This window comes from Zonotrichia leucophrys, chromosome 3 (genome assembly GCF_028769735.1).
Source record: "Zonotrichia leucophrys gambelii isolate GWCS_2022_RI chromosome 3, RI_Zleu_2.0, whole genome shotgun sequence".
NCBI lineage: Eukaryota > Metazoa > Chordata > Aves > Passeriformes > Passerellidae > Zonotrichia > Zonotrichia leucophrys.
The window spans coordinates 23961937-23978586 of NC_088172.1; the positions used below are offsets into that span (position 1 = coordinate 23961937).

Consider the following 16650-nt stretch of genomic DNA (forward strand, 5'->3'; position numbering starts at 1 on the left):
ATTTATGTAATCATCTTACCTCCAGCTGAAAAACATGACACTGTATGCCATAAGCATAAACTGAAATTAAAAAAAATTTAGAAAAGAGATGGACTACTGAAAGGTAGTAAATTCGTATTCATTGGCTCTTTGTTACTCAGCAAAACCTATCTTTAATAAACATCTTTGTTATTGACTGTTCTTTTTCTGATGTTGTCATGCAGAAGTTCAGAGCTTTTACATAGAAAGTCTTCTTTGATCCACAGAGATATTTCTTCTACAAAGGGACTATTGTGGAAACTTGAATACCTCACAAATTTTATATAGCATACTAATAATGGCTTGAAAAAAATTATGTTCTTCAATGTGGAGGACGCTTGAATGTTTCTATTTCTCTTGCATTACTGGTTGGGGTTTTTGTTTGGTTTTTTTTTGTTGACTTTTTTTTTCCTCTTCAAAGGCATCTTTGAAACTTTTTAAAATATAGTTAGCTTTCATGGAGTTGGATTTGGCATTTTCAGAATAATAATTAATATGAAGTCAAAGGTTTTTAATGGAACCATTTTCCGTACTGAATAGTTGGGAGTACGGGGAGTAATTTTTATAATTTCTTTCAAATATTTTACTTTCTTGCTTTATCTGTGTCAATCTAATCAACATTTAAGTCTGTCCAACCCACAGCAATGAAGCTGGCACTTTTTGCTCCTTCCCACTGTCTGAAGGCCTTTGGATGTCATAAACTTCCCATTTCTTGGAAGGAATTAGGATTATAGTGACTACATGAGCTTTCTCACACCTTTGTCTTTGCAAAGTTTTCAATGAGAAGCAGGCGTCCTGTCCTCTTTTGCAGTAATGCCCTCAGAGAAAACCCCACATGGAACACTTTCCTGAGACTAAAAAGTAATCTGATAAAGCAACCTGGAGAACAGCTTGAGGATCAAGATTTGATACATAGGTCTCTGTGTGAGGTAACATAAGCAGTAGATGATATGAATGCTTGTACGAGCTGATCAGTTTCTTACAGGTTTTAAGCTCTGCTGCACAAAGTTGCCACACAGTTGGTTGAATGAATCCTGTGAAAATTGTTTGTAAGAGTTGACATAACAACCCCGACAACTGAAGCTGGTTTTGCCTAAATTCAAGTTAGAAAATCACTTGTCAGGATGTCACAAAGAGCATTGCTACAGTACTGTGGTGATGTTTTAGGCTCAGCAAACACTGATGCAGATAAGCTGCCATTTTCTCTATTGTGAGCTGCATTATAGAATTAAGTCCTTCATATAGTGCTGCTCACTTCTTAAATACTGTAGCAAAATTAATCTATCAGCCTTTTCTGACAGTCTCTCTGCAAAGAAGGCCAGAAGTCAAGGATGGGAAACTGGTCTTTGTGTGGCCAGGATTTGCAGTGCCTCTAAGTACACTTCAAATGCAAGATAAGAAAATAGAAGTTAAGAATTCAAACAGAAACAGGTTCTTATGAGGTCAGAGCTGCAGTCTGACCCCACCAGTCTGTTTCTGATAGGGACAGTGCAAGATGCTAAACCATATTCAGACTTTGGAAGCTGTTTTCCTTTATTGTATCCAATTTATCTTTTCAGTAATACTGATAATGCAGATAATGCTGTCAGCCTGGAGAGCCCTTGTGATGACAGATTTCCCAAGTTCACTACCTGCTCTCTAAATTACTTGTTTTTGTTTGCTTGCTGAGTTGATGCTGTGTTTTGGTGTTGCACAGAGCTTGATGAAAACCCCTTTGGTATTCACCTTAACCCACTGTTGTTACAAACTTGCTCATATTCTCTGCAGACTTTTACTGCTGAGAGTTCCAAATTTCTTTATTTATGTGTAAGGCAGCTGCTCAACTCCATAGCAGTACACTTCAGAGATCCAGAGACTGGAACTACATGTAAAAATTGTGCTATGTCAAATGGATGCCCTGAATTTTACCATTGGAAGTTGAAGAGAGGTTCCAGAGTAAGACTGGTGTAGTTTGTTGTGTGCTGTTTGGTGTGGATGATCTTAAGTTTGGTATTCAGAACTATTGTTTCTGCAGCTGAGTAATACAACACTTCACCTTCAGGAGTAGAGACTGTTCTCACATGCATGAATTTCATAACAACCCCAGAACTGGAGGAGATGGTGCACCAATTCATTACCAGCTCAACAGCCATAGCATGTAATAGTAATTTTAGCACCTAATATGTTTTTTGGCAAAACTTCATTAATTTTTGTTCAGAACAGATCCAGGAATTTAATTTTAAGTCAGTCAAGCAAGTATGAGACTTATCTGTTACTTTCAATGTTTTTTGTAGAGAAAATCAATGTAAAGACAAATATACTTTTTATTGTTATGGTGTGGAATTGTTACACTATTAATTAAAAGTTTATTTCGATTTCAGTTTAGGTGTTAAAGGTTTTGAGGCAGTATACATGTGAGGTTTACTTAAATTATTTTGGAGTCATTTAGAGTTGAAAACAATTCTTCAAAAACTGATATATTCAAGAAAGATATCAATGCTAAATATATAAGTAAGCATATGATTATCTAATTGTATCCATTTCATTTATCAGACTAAATGTGGCTTGAAACTGTCAGGCAAACTATTTCTTTTTTCTATTACATTTGCAACCTAAAATGTATTGATCTTTATTTACCTTAGAATCATAGAATGGTTTGGGTTGGAAGGGACCTTGAAGATCATTTAGTTCCAACCCTCCTTACCATAGGCAGGGACACCTTTCAGCACACCAGGCTGTTCAATGCCCCACCCAACCTGGCCTTGAACCCTTCAGGGATGGGGCAGCCACAGCTTTTCTGGGTAACCTGTTCCCGTGGCTCATCACCTTCACAGTAAAGCATTTATTCCTAGTTTCTAATCTAAACTTGACCTCTTTCAGTTTAAAGCCTTTCCCCCTTCCCCAATCACTTCTTGCCCTTGTAAAATGTCCCTTTCCTACTCTCTGGTATGCCCCCTTTGGGTAATGGAAGGCTGCTATAAAGTCTTCCTGAAGCCTTCTCTTCTACAGGCTGAACCACTCCAGCTTGCTCAGCTTGTCTTCATAGGAGAGGTGCTCCAGCTCTCTGACCTTATTTTGGATTTATTGTGGGGGTTTATGTTTGGGTTTTGTTTTCTTTGTTTGAAGTTTTGTTGGTTTTGGGGTTTTTGTTTTGTTTGTTCGTTTGTTTGTTTTTCTTTTTAGAGGCTTTAAAATCCTACAGGAAATTAATCTGACTTTACATGAAGCTAGAACCTAGGTTTTAGGGAATTTCCCCTTTCATCTCTAAAATATCCTAGCGAGGAAACTTATTGTATGTGTTGGGGAATTTCCCCTTTTCTATCCAAAATATCCTAGCAATGGAAACCTGTAATGGTTGTTTTCACATGCATTTATTAACTTGAAGAGCTGAGGCTTTGTCTTGTACAGAGAGGTGATGTAGGCTCAGTAGACAGCAGTCCCACAGAAATTTCAGTGTATTTATACCTCTGCATACTATCTGCTTTCATATCTTTGAGAAACTATTTCATTTACACATCTCTCTGTCAGCATCCCTGTAATTTCATTATGAATATTCATATGCCATAAACAGATGTACTGTGAATATTTAAAATGTGGGTATATCTATATGTATGAGTGCCTACAGATATTTCTGTTTATGACTAAGAACAGGAGGAAAATATATACTAAATCGTGTCTTTTAAGTACCTGTTGCAATCATTTAAGTAACCAGATTTTTGAAATTAGTCATTGCTTAGAAATTTACTTCCATATTCTCTCTTGTTAAAAAATTGTCTGAATTTATTTCTTGCCTTTCAAGTTAGCAAAAATGTTTTACACTTAGTGTCTTATAGTATTGTGTTCTATGCAGACAGGAATATTCAGAGATTTTATGTTCAAGTTGGGCAGCATGTCACACACCACAGAGTCACAGCATGGTTGGAAGGGACCGTGGTGGGGTCATCTGGCAATCTGTTCCAGTGCTCAGTCACCTTCACAGTAAAGTTCTTCCTCATGTCCAGGTGGAACCTCCTGTGCATCAGTTTCTGGCCATTGCCTCTTCTCCTATTGCCTGGCACCATCAAGGTGAGCCTGGAGGCATCCTCTGACACCCTCCCTTCACTGGGAGCCTTTGAGGAGGTCCCTTCTCAGTCGTGTTTTCTCAGGTCTGAATAGGCCAAACTCGCTGAGCCCTTCCTTGTAAAAGATGTCCTTTTAATTCAGAGGTTTTCATCTTTTTCTGTTTCATCTTTTCTTAGTGAGAATGGTTTAATCTATAAATAAACATTTGTCAGTGGTAAGGTTCAGTGAATGAGTTTCAATTTTCCCAGAAAAAAAAAAAAGGAGTTGAAATTTGAAGAGTTTGAATTACAGTGATACAAAACTTCCTAGTTCTAAGGAGTTCTAAGTTCTAAGAAGTAAGCTTCCCTTGTCGTTGAACAAAATGAAACTTTGATGTTGCAGGAAAATTTGCCATTTTGCAAAATTGTCTTTATGATATTTATTATCTTTGATGTCTCTGGACAATGCTTTGACACAAGGTTTTACAAGAAAAATCTTCTATCATTTTTTATATCTCTGCTTGATAAGCCAGCTTCTGTCACTTCCTCCTCTTCCACCCTCGGGGGTTCTGGAATCAGTGTCTAGTTTAAATCTGGAACAGATCTGAAAGATAGTAAAATTTTCACTGGGTTAGTGAAGATTGGTAAGGGAGGGAGAGTAAAGTTTATCATCTCTTGCTGGGAACACAGGAAAACTTTAAGACTTTCAGTGAAGCAGCTTGAGAGAAACTGGCAGAGTAATTATGTATTTTTTTCAAACTATCTCTTCTCTCGAGTAGAACGACAGAGGGTGAAATAAAGGTAAAGTAATGAGGAAGAATCTTATGGGGAGGAAAATGACAAAGTGAGGTATTGAAGAAGGGTGTTGTCTGCTTTCATGAAGATCAAATCCTTTTTCGTGTTTCGATCTCTAACATAAACAACAAGCAGAATCTGTTGGTTATGTCAGGGATCAACATGAATTGATTCGTCCCATGGGATGCAGTTCCTGGAGGAAAGAGGGATCCAGGACAGCTGGTTTCTTTTCAGACATCACCAACAGCATGTATAGAATTAGCAAATGGTGTTTCAGGTGTTATATCTGCAAATTAGAAGAGTTCTTGTTATCATCATGTCAAAAGTGTGTGTGAGATGACATAGGATCTCTACAAAAACTGCATCCAGGTTCTGGAAAAACGTTGGAGGAACACTTGAGAACCAGTGTGGACAGAGCAGTGCACTCACAGGCTTTTGCCAACAAGTGACTGACAAATGCACTGCAGATGAGTGAATACCATCCCTTCTGTTTGCCAGCCTCTCAACATTGCAACTAAAAGAGGAGATTGAGTGTTAGTGTAAGGTAAGTTATTAGATGAAAGAAAAGACAAGTTTAGTTTAAACTAAAAAAAGTTTCGAAAAAAGTTAGTTAGGTTTCGAAACTACACTGACAATTATATGGCCACTATGTTACTTGGCAAGTTTTTGGTTTGCTCTATGTAGAATTAGAGTGTAAGTTCTAGTTTCTCTTCTTAATAAAATAATAAAATATGTTGAGGAGTAAAACTAAGTGATCTTTAAGATCCCTTTGAAGCCAAACCATTCTATGATATTTTATTAACTAAATCTAAGTATTCATGATTAGGAAATAGTTGAAAAATCCTGGAGTAAAAAAAACCCTTGGAGTTTTTCTTTTATTTTTTCACTCTAGCATCCATGAATATGTATTTAATCTGTATTTTATCTGTATTTTTCTTCTTTAAGTTCAAAATAAAGACTAATGAATTATACTTGATTTATAATCCATGGTAAATATTTTCCAGCTATTCTGTGTTTCTGTGTAATGTTTTGTTCTTTTTAACTAGTGGTGTATTCAGTGTTGCCTACTGTTACATCTGTTCAGTATCCTCACATAGTAGTTCATTAAGATGTCACTATAAAATGTTTTGTGTCCAAAAATGAAACCTCTATTTATTAGCAGATGTTGCTTCTTCAAGTCAGATAATAACTTTTTTAAAATTGTAGACTTTGTTGGTGAAAATAGAAATATTTTTTGTTTATTTGGAACTGGTTCTTGTTCATACGAGGTTAAACTGAAGAACTCTGAAAACAATTTTTGTTAGAATAAAACCTTCAAGAAATCCCTTGAAGTCCTCAGAGGTACACACTGTTCTGCCCAGCTCACAGACATTTAGTGGAATTGGTGAGAGGTTTCTGTTGTACTAGAGGCAGTTATGTTCCTGCCAGGGATTATAAACACTGCAAAAAAGTTGACAGTTTGTATTTGAATATGTCTGTATTTGAATAGGTAGGAACATTGATTAGAAGAAAACTTCCTAATCAGCGTGTCTTTTCGATTGTTCCTACTTACACTTTAAACAGTTTTGGTAGGTTTATTTAGGTATAGGCTTAATTCTGGCTGCTTAATTTTGCTTTTTCTGTATCACTTGTTGTGACGACTAGATCTTGCCTCTCACATGTTCCCTCAACCTAAGCCATGTTTGAGGAATTGTCTTCTTTTTCTTTCCTCTCTTGCTTTGCACAGCAAGCTATTTCCTTGTAATGTTCTTATCTTTAATTCAGTCCTCCTTGAAGAGAACTCATTAGAATTAAGCACAATTTAAAATCTTTATCATGCTCCAGTTTGCAGTCATTTTGTGACATTTTTTGTGCAGTGAGTGTACTACATTAATAGTTCAGAGGAACTCTGTGTAGCATTTCTTCTCTTCCAGACATCGAGATGCTAATATTTCTAGTCTTGACATTTGTAGTCTCTTAACACAGTACCAAATCTTGACAATTTTATTGAGCAAGAGGAATTTTAAACTTTTTTTTTTGTACTGATGCTGTCTTCTATCCCTCTGCCATTACCAACATTCTTTGAAAAAAACCTTGTAATAAATTATAAATGCAGTCTTAGGAGCATTTAGGCAGAAGAGTATCCTTTGGGGAATTCCCCAAGCACACTCTCTGTTTCATACCTTTTTCCTTGAGTAAATTGTGCCATGTTTTCTAAGACTTGTCTCTTGCTTTCTATTTACTTGTTTTACTGACATCTCTGATAGGTTAACTCTATTTAACTTCCTATCTATAAGGACAGGGTCAATACCAAATTAAGTTGTGTAAGGCAATTGTTGTTATAATGATAATGCGTTTAATCACGTTTTGTGTTTACACTGTCCTTTAATTACTGCTTTTGTAAATTGTACTGTATCTTTGTATGATCAGTGAAGTCAGAGCAGGAGATCATCCTTGCCAATTACCTTCCTCTGGAAGGTAATACAGGTACTTTACATACACAGTAGTCTCTCCAAATCTTCATGAAAGAAATAAATAATTGCTTGCAGTAAACAGAGAGAAGTATAAAAGATTATATGTAGGGTAGCATAATTTGTCATGTTTGTAATTATTTTATTATTTTAGTTTTTATAACTGAAACATCACATAGCAGTGCAAGCTTGCGTGTCAAAAGATCTTTTTTTTTTCTTATCAATTATACATCCTTGCAAAAGTGCAAGTGGAGTACAGGTGGTTTAACAGACTTGGATACTCATTGCATATTTCTTAACATGGTACTCATCACAGTAAACTGACTGAGTAAATATACTAGAAAAATCTTAGGCCTTCTGCTTTATTACCATGCCAGACACACACACAAACACACACATGCATATATATATATATATATGTATGTGTATATACATAGGCACCAAACCATATATATTTGTGTTCATGTGTAAATACTGGAATACACTTTTATAGAAATATACAATAATTGGAATGCAATTGCCTTATTTTATTATTTTATTTTATTTACATTACCCCTTCATAAAGTTACTATTAAAAAAAGCAATTGTGTTATACTGATCTGGAGAAAAACACTCTCCAGAATCATGACTTTGGTGTATTAAAGATATGTATAAAGACCCACTGCAAGACTCTGAAAGCCACATTCTGTTACCCTAGGTAGAAACAGAAACATTGTATGTCAGCATTTCCCAACTGTTTGATCACTGCCAGTTCATCACCCTTGAGGGTCAGACTCTCACTGGAGTATGAGACAGGAAAATGATGCACATGTAGGCAGAAGATTGGATAAGCTTGATAAGAAACAGGCTTTTATCTATGAGTAAGAGGCAGGAAGTGTTAGCATAAAACCGTCAAATTTGTGTCTTAAGTGGTCTGTGTCTTTATCTTACTGTTTCTGCCTTGATGGCAAATAGGTACTGTGAAAATTCAAGTATTGAAAAAAAATAATAATAATGCCTTTTCTAATTAGCACTTTGTGTGGCTACTTCAGGGGGCTACAGTTTTGAACTAAGCCGTAAGTTTTGTTGACTGTCTGCACAATATTTGATTCTTCCTTATTCAGAACACTGGGATCAAAGATGGAGCTGTGAAGGAATTTGCATATTAGGATCAATTAGAGTGCAGGGGAAGTACAAAAAAGAAATTGAAAACTGACACAGGTTAAAATCAAGGTCTCCAAGTCACTTTGTGAAGGCAGGCCAATGATTTTTTGAAATTGCATTTAACAAATGGGCATAAATATGTGTTGCTATTACCTATAGTCTGTGCCATCAAGAGAGTCCAGTTTCATTATGCAATCAGTATAATTTTGTTAGCAAAGAACAGTTTCCAGTTTGATGAAAGGTTTTGAGTACAACACTTTAGTAAAGGCAGCCAAATCCCCCCTTCAGTCAAGGTGGGTTACTATTTGGCAGTGTTGGCAAACCAAAAGAGAAATAACCCTCTGTGCATGTAAGTCCTAATTGTCTTGAGCATAGAGAGAATATTAAAGTTGGAAGAATAAGTGCTTCATCAATTCTGAAAAGGTTTTTTTAATGAAGGCCATTTCTTTTATCATTTCTATAGCAATAGGATAGTAATTTACATTGATTCAGGAGCACAGGTAATGAGTCCTTAATATGAAATACTAGATTCCTCTAAAAGAAGTTTGATTTTTCTTCACTGGCAGAAGATAGCATAAACTCTGCTGAACTGCCAGCCATTAAAGTTCCTGTGCTATAGCCAAGTAATTTAGAGGTATATCATGGATTGGTTTATTGAGTGACTCTTGCCTAAGAACATGATATGTCTGATGTATAATTAGGATTATTAGTGATCAAACAATAGTAGGTAGACATCCTTACAATAATATTTAAGAACTACATTGTAGATTATTGTGACAATGTGAGTGAAAGGTGAGTGTGATACGTCACATAAGGAAGTCTGTAAGATGTAGTACGAGTATTAAGAGAAAAGTAAGGGATGAGAGTACTTAAAAACAACATGATGTTTATATTATTTCAATTGTAAATCAAATTAAAGCAGATTGCAGATGTAAGTTGATTGGGGTCAGCTACTTCAATTTTAATGGTAACCTGTAACTGAACTATTGAGCAGAATCTGAGTGTTGAAGTATCTGAGGCCTTTTAGGTGAAGAATTAAGTGATATTTCTCTTCAGGTCTAACTGCATATGGTGTTTTAGGAGTGTAGGGCTAATTCTGTACTGAATTAGGTACTGTGAAAAAGATTTGAAATTTTTGTGTTCAGAGGTACTTGACAATTTAAGGTGTTATCTTGCAGGCATTTTCTAGAACACTAATGGATATGTTTAATTACTGGACATGTAGATGTCAAATCACTGTATATACTGTGGTGTTTCGTTTCATCTGATAGAATCTCTGTGTAAACATACTTAGAGAAGGCTGCTGAGGACAAAGTGTAGTTCAAAATAGTTTATATTTAGAAAGCCATTCCTGTCAAAAGTGAGCATTTAGTGAAAAAACTGTTGTGGGTCTGACAGTAACCAATAATAAGAATTGCTGGCCATACTTCATTGCATTGAAGAATTATTTCCACATGTTTCGTGTTCTGGGCTATCAATTTATTTACTTAAGTAACAGAACTTGTAGATAAATGTTACTGAACCTGAAAATTTTTATTTTAAAAACCAGGGAAAGACCGTTTTTATATTTTGGCCGGTACTCTGATGGAACGGAATCACAGAATCACAGCATCAACTAGGTTGGAAAAGACCTTGGAGATCTTCAAGTCCCACCTATGACCTAACACCACATTAGCAACTAAACCATGGCACTGAGTACAACATCCAGTCTTTTTTTAAACACCTCCAGGGATGGTGACTCCACCACCTTCCTGAGCACCCTATTCCAATGCTCAACCACTCTCTCTGTAATTTTCTTTTTTCTAAGTCTAGCCTAAACTTCTCCTGGTACAGCTTAAGACTGTGTCCTCTAATCCAGTTGCTGGTTGTCTGGGAGAAGAGATCAACTCCCGCCTGGCCTCCTTTCAGGGAGTTGTAGAGAGTGAGCAAACTTCATGGCAGCAAAGTCCTGCTAATCAAACCTGATTTTTATGACAAGGTAAACCACTTACTTGATCAAAGGAAGCCAGTTGATAGCATCTTTTGGAATTTCAGTAAAGCTCTCAATACTGTCTCTCACAGTTTCCTCTGGAATACATGTCCAACACACAGCTGAATAAACATCCACATCATGTAATGGGTGAGCAGCTGCCTCGTGGATTAGACACAGAGTTATCCTGAATGGGGAGACATCAAAGTGGGATTTGTCACTAGTGGGATTCTACAGGGCTTCATCCTCAGCCCTATGCTCTTCAACATCTTCATGAACAACTTGGATGCAGGATTTGAAGGGGCATTGAGCAAATTCACGGATGATACAAAACTGGGAGGAGCTGTCGACTCCCTTGAGGGCAGGAAGGCTCTAAAGAGAGATCTCAACATGGAGGACTGGGCAATCACCAAATGTATGGATTTCAACAAGGGAAGGTGCTGGATTCTGCACTGGCAGAATCCAACCCTGGCTGTACAGACTGCACAATATTACAGACTGGGGAATGAGATTCTAGAAAGCAGTGCCATGGAAAGAAACTTCGGGGTCCTGTTGACAAACTGAATGTGAGCCAGCAGTGCCCTGGCAGCCAGAAGGGTCAGCCCTGTCCTGAGGTACATCAGGCCCAGCATCACCAGCCAGGCAAGGGAGGGGATTGTCCCGCTCTGCTCTACCCTGGGGCAGCCTCACCTTGAATATTGTGTGCAGTTTTGGGCACCACAATGTAAGAAGGATATAAACTATTAGAGAGTGTCCAAAGGAGGGCAACAAAGATGGTGAAGGGCCTTGAGGGGAAGCCGTACAAGGAGTGACTTGAGGTCACTTGGTCTGTTCCGTGTGGAGGAGACTGAAGGGAGACCTCACTGCAGTTACAACTTCCTTGTGAGAGGAACAGGAGGGACGGACCCTGATCTCTGCTCTGTGATGACAATGACAAGACCCAAGGGAATGGCCTGAAGTTGTGTCAGGGGAGGTTTAGGTTGGATATCAGGTAAATGTTCCTCACCCAGAGGGTGTTTAGGCACTGGAACAGCTCCCCAGAGAAGTGGTGACAGCACCAAGCCTGACAGAGCTCAAGAAGGGTTTGGAAAAAGCTCTCAGGCACATGGTGGGATTCTTGGAGATAGTGCTGTCTGGGGACAGGGAGTTGGACTGCATGATCCTTGTGTGTCCTGTCCCTTCCAACTCAGCATATCCTGTGATTCTATGATTTGAAGATAATGCTACCTCTTGAATTGAAAACTCTTCACACTGAGCATTAAACAGAAGTTCCAGGTTTCTATTTAGTATCTTTTATTAAATAGAAAATCTGTTCAATCTGTAGGATTAAACAGGGAAAAATAGTGCATCATTTCAGTCCAAATTAATTTATTTGCAATCCTCACTTAGGAATATAAATGTGCTTTCTCTTAAGATAAACTAATAATCCTATATACCTTTGAATGATGAATTGCCATCTGTAAAAACAGATGATCTGCCATTTCATCCTGTAAAAAGAAAATTAGTCTCATTTTGTGGTGGTCAGCACCTGGAGAATGCAGGATGCTTTCCCAACCTGCATGATTATATTCTTCTAATTTTTGCTTAAATTTTATTTCTTAAAGCAACTGAAGTTGTATAAAACACAAAATAAAAAAAACACAACTTAAAAATTTTATGTTAGAGTCTGAGAACATAATATCTTACTCAATGAAGATATTTTCAGAGATCAATATTGCAGTCAAGTTGTAAAAACTTTTGGTGGTCCAGTCCAAGGCATTCGTCTTGTTGAAAATTAAGCCTAAAAATCCTTTTGAGTGATCTTCCATCAGTCTGATGTGAAACAGAAGGTAGAACATGCAAGCGGAACTGGAAAAGGAGAGATACCTCTTGCTTTAGATACATTTAAGCTGTTGTAGAGATGCAATTGGCTATTTTGTCATGTAATTTCTAAATAATGCAGTCAAAATCCTAATATAAAATAAGTTCTTTATTTCTAGAACATTGAGGAACTAGGAGAGGCCAGGTAAATGCAGTTAGTTCAAATTCAGAGGAAGAATTCATCTTCTACAGCAAATGATCAAGGTGAAGGAGAAGGGCATCTTTAACTGCTGCTTTTGCTGGTGGGGAGAAACTCTAACTTCTTACCTAAGTGTTGATTGGAGTGTCTAAGCTGTGCTGTGTGGTGTTAATAGGATAAGAACCTAATTTATAAAAACATATTTAGTATGACTCATGGATAAGATTTTCATAATTTGATTGCCACCTCTTCATTGCACTGTGGCTGTTGTGTCTGCCTCAGAAGCCTTTGAAAACTTTGAGACTTCAGCATTAGTGGAAATTACACAAAAACATACTCTGTATAAAGTTAAATAGTTCTCTGTTCATCATATATTTAAAAGCAAAATTATAAGCTGCATGCAATTTGAATATTTATAGTTCATGCTCTTGCCTCTTTTGCCATAGTTGAGCAGTTGCCATGGTTTCCATTATATTGTCTGCTTTAGAGGCAAACTTCATAACCATACTAAATGGAGCTGAGTTTCTGAAGTGTACTACACTTGTAGTGCCCTCAGCTGCCTCTTGAATTGATCTGTATTTTCCACTGTCTCCCCTTAACACCATGGAACCAGAGATTGGGGCTCACAAGAAATACAAATACACAAAATTAATTCTCTTCATCTGTTTTACCAATAAAGAACATCAAATTAAGTGTATTAAGTGTATAAAGAAGTAATGAATTTTTTAAGACATGGGATTCAATTAAACGTGGGTGACACCGTAATCTGTGGGCATAATAGTTCAACTTTGCTTTGTGCAGGGTTACTCTTCTTTCTGAAAAGATGTAAATGGGGATAGAGAGTTAGTATAATTATATTTTGCAAGGATCAAAAGACTGGGGCAATTTATAAGATATGAATTTCAAGGAAAGATGTTGAAAATTGGATTTTGATACTTTTGGCATCACAGCTTCTAGAAGATTTAGCTTGCTAAACCTGCCTTTTTCAAGGGTTTCTGTTTATCCTTATTTGGGTTCAACATGTTCTGAACCTCAAAAGCAAAAAAGAGGTCTCCCACACCTAAGAATTTAGAAAGATCACATTCTAGTCTAAATTTTTCGCCAATCCACTTCGATTTCTTCAGAAAAGATATTCTGTTAGAAATATGAATTTATTTGTACACATGAATATATGTAATTAAATGTAGATATGTATATATAAACACTATGTGATCTTGTAAAAATTCAAGTACTTGCTGATTCATTCAGAAATGCCTTAACAGGTATCAGCTCTGTCAGATGGCTCCATCTAGACTCAGCTTTTTTTATTTTTTTCAGTTGAGTATAGCCTTGTGACTTTACAAGCCTTTGCATATTCACCTTTGCAATATCTTCAATATTGATTTTTTTATGTAATAGGGATTGGAATTTACTAAAAATCAGAGCCTAAGTGGGGATTGGGGGGCAGGGAGGGTAGAAGATGACACACACAACTCAGTAAGTACCTTTTGAGTGACTCCTGTAAAACGAGCATCAAAACAAAAGGATACATTTATAGCAAATATACCTAAAATCAAACATCTTCCCTCCCCACTTCCCCAATGGCAAAATCTTAATTCATGCAAAATTCATCCTCAAAGCAAGACTGTGACTCAGTAAGTATATTGCTGGTGACAGTAGTGACACCAGTTTTACTTAGCAAATGTGAAATAAAATTTCAAAATTGAATACTTCTATAAATTTGAACAGATAAACTACTTGCCATGTGCAGGATCCCAAGTCCTCAGTGTACACTCAACAAAATTTTCCACATGTATCTTTCAAGGATTATGAAGACATATTTATTGGATGGTGAAACAAAAGGCATTTTAAGATTGTTCTGTGAAGTTAAACTTCATGTTTGTATTATGGGGTTTTTCCTTAATGAGGCGTTGCAACAATCAGTAAACAGAAATGAAATTAAAACTGCTTCTTAGTTTATTTGAGCATGCAAAGGGAGAGTTATGCAGAAGAACCTCTGTGTGTTTTATGCTGGTATTGCAAAACCAAAAATAATTTTTAAAACTTTACATTTAGACATGCTTTTTATAAATTACTTGTGCAGAACCTCTTTACAAGTTCATTGTGTGTAGGAACTGCTCCCATACAAGCTTGAGCTGCTCTCTTGACCTTGAAATGTGCTCATTTCCCCCCTCTGTCAGGCTGCTCTGCTTCTGCTTTTATTCTCTTCTGTCAATCATCTTCTCAATGATGCTAATTTCTGTGTTAGAGCCTCACATTATTATGTCTAAATTAGATAACTTGTTGGTGAATCCAGCAAATGCTGAATAATTAATTTCTGTCTGGGTTATGTTGGTTTCTGGAGGCTCTATGAACCTGAATTGTGGGAGAGGTGCTTCATGGAGTTTATATGTCTGCATTCACACCTATGTCGAAAATAGTGCTGTTAATTATGATTTGTGGAGATGCCAGATATGAACAAAGGTGTAAATAAATTATTTTAAAATAGTGCCTGGTATAGCATTATGTCTTTTGCAAAGGGTAGTTATATGTGGAATGATAAAGGATAATAATATTTGAGAACAGCAGCATTGGTTGTTTCTGCTGTGTAATGCTAAAGATCTGAACACTCCCTATTATGTTCTAGTGAAAGTATTATGCAACCAGCTGTTTACCACTGAATGAACTTTTTTTTTTTTTTTTTTAATCTCAAAGGTGCAAAGAGTATGTGCATTTAAAATTGGTCATTTATTCCAGAGTAACTGTCTCATCATCAGTCTGCAGTGTGATGAATGTCTGTTGCCTTATCTCTTTTCATAATATAACTGTTTACTTGAGGATAATGGTAGACCACAGTGAGCAAACTGCTGTGGAGGAGCTGTTAAACTGCACACTCCTATCTAGACTTATGTCTTCACATGCTGGGAATAGCAGCACTCAGGCTGTGACTGGTAGGGACAATTTTAAAGTAATTTTTTACTACTGAAATAAAATTGGTGAAGATGACGGGTGTATCTAATGTAGAAGTACAGCTTGAGACTTTACAGTGAGTTTTAATGCTTAGTCCTTTGTTCCTGTGGAATAAGACATTTAAAGACTAGGGCTGAACTTTCTCCATTGCTTCCCAGGCTGTTTATTGCCATTTTCACCCACTCATGTTTTGGTAGGAGTACAATATGTTTAAATCGTGTTTTCTGATTCAGCAAGTTTTAATTTGATAATATGAATGAATAAATTAAAGGCTTTCCATGTTGTCATTCCAGTAATGACAAAGTTGATGTGGAGGAGGTAGTATAATTTAGGAGATGCTCTTGATAATAATTTATTCATTATTTGTTGATATTTTTCTTTCTTCCAGCTTTAATGGTGTTGCAGAGTATGTTTTCCAGAACAGAAACTGTTATGTTTGCATTTCTGTGAACTGTAATGCAGTATAATACTGAAATGTCTTCAGGCATTCCTGTAAAACACAAACACAGAGCGATCTTACTTTTTGCCAGAGTATACAGTGAGCACACTGTACTGTTTTTTTCTGTATATGCAGAATTATATTATTGTATATATGTGTTATTATTGCTGGTGCTAGATTTATAACTTTAGATGGTAAAACACTAAAAACACCAAATTTGTGATACAATCCAATATAATTAGTATTGCTCACCCTAACTGGAAGAACGCAGCATTAATTTCACATTAGACCATTGAAAATCTTAGTATCTACAGTTAGTAAGGAAAAAAATGTGGTATAGAGGGTCTGCCAGTATGTGATACTCAGTCTGTCTATTGTATTGTGACGTAGCACATAACTTTGTATTGTGATTTAAGGTGTTTTTTTCATTGTAGACTTATATCAAATACTGCATATGGTCTCTTAGATTCTTAGTGATGTTTTTATAGAAGAGTGATTTGGTTGGATTTAGTACACTTTTCCAAGAAGATACACTATGCTCTTTGCAGTATATACATAACTTTTTCTTACAATTCCTTTCTATATTGCTAACAAAATAACTTCTATGCAAATACCTTTCTTACTCTTTGAATCTGTTTGTTTATTTACTACTGGAGGCACTCAAGCTCAGTGTATTTCACTAATTTAGTGAGCTCTTCCATATGTATGACAAAATAATTCCTTTTCAGTATAGCATGTAATTTTAAAACATGTAGGTAATGCCATCCAGTTGGGCTATCACTGCAGTGTAATTTGTGCAGAGCAGTGTCCTGCTGCAGAGTGGCACTGAAAGGAAAGCTTTGACTGTGGTGCTGGCAGTGGTAGTTTCC

At 36.5% G+C, this 16650-nt stretch overlaps 1 protein-coding gene across 1 annotated transcript in view; it reads left to right on the top strand.

Annotated features, from left to right (window-relative positions):
* The window catches only part of SNTG2 (syntrophin gamma 2), a 213345-nt gene that overhangs the window by 55880 nt on the left and 140815 nt on the right, over nt 1-16650 (top strand). The gene's annotated exons all lie outside the window — the stretch shown is intronic.